This window comes from Triticum dicoccoides, chromosome 6A (genome assembly GCF_002162155.2).
Source record: "Triticum dicoccoides isolate Atlit2015 ecotype Zavitan chromosome 6A, WEW_v2.0, whole genome shotgun sequence".
In the NCBI taxonomy this organism is placed as follows: Eukaryota; Viridiplantae; Streptophyta; class Magnoliopsida; order Poales; family Poaceae; genus Triticum; species Triticum dicoccoides.
Genome location: NC_041390.1, coordinates 600,902,488 through 600,903,515, shown reverse-complemented (window position 1 = coordinate 600,903,515; position 1,028 = coordinate 600,902,488).

Below are 1,028 nucleotides of genomic sequence, written 5' to 3'. Positions count from 1 at the left end.
CTAGTACTCGCATAAGTTTGAAAAAATCCCACCGAGTGGAGAGCAATACTCCCACTCGGGGGCTTAGCTGCGGTCCAGTACTCGCCTAGGTTCTCTCACTTGGAGACTTAGCTGCAGTCTGGTACTTGCCTAAGTTTGAAAAAATCCCGCCGAGTGGAGAGCAATCCTCCCACTCGAGGGCTTAGCTGCAGTCCAGTATTCGTCTAAGTTCTCTCACTTGGAAACTTAGCTGCAGTACGGTGCTCGCCTAAGTTTGAAAAAATCCCACCGAGTGGAGAGCAATCCTCTCACTCGGGGGCTTAGCTGCAGTTCAGTACTCGCCTAAGTTTGAAAAAATCCTACCGAGTGGAGAGCAACCCTCCCACTCGGGGGCTTAGCTGCAGTCTGGTACTCGCCTAGGCTCTCTCACTCAGGGGCTTAGCTGCAGTCCAGTACCCGCCTAAGTTTAAAAAATCCTACCAAGTGGAGAGCAACCATCCCACTCAAGGGCTTAGCTGCAGTCTGGTACTCGCCGAGGCTTAAGCCCTCCCACTAGGAGGCTTAGCTGCAGCCCAGTACTCGCCTAAGTTTAAAAAATCCTACCAAGTGGAGAGCAACCCTCCCACTTGGGGGCTTAGCTGCAGTCTAGTACTCGCCTAAGCTCTCCCACTCGGAGGCTTAGCTGCAGTCCAGTACTCGCCTAAGTTTGTAAAATCCTACCGAGTGGGGAGCAACCCTCCCACTCGAAGGTTCGGAGCTACGCCAGAAGTACAACGTGCGCTCCATCCCTATCCGCAAGGACGACGAGGTGCAGGTCGACTGCAACCTTCTCCTTCGGAGCTACGACACAAGTACAACGTGTGCTCCATCCCTATCTGCAAGGACGACGAGGTGGAGGTCGACTACAGCCTTCTCCTTCAGAGCTACGACACAAGTACAACGTGCGCTCCATCCCTATCCGCAAGGACGACGAGGTGCAGGTCGACTGCAACCTTCTCCTTCGGAGCTACATCACAAGTACAACGTGCGCTCCATCCCTATCCGCAAGC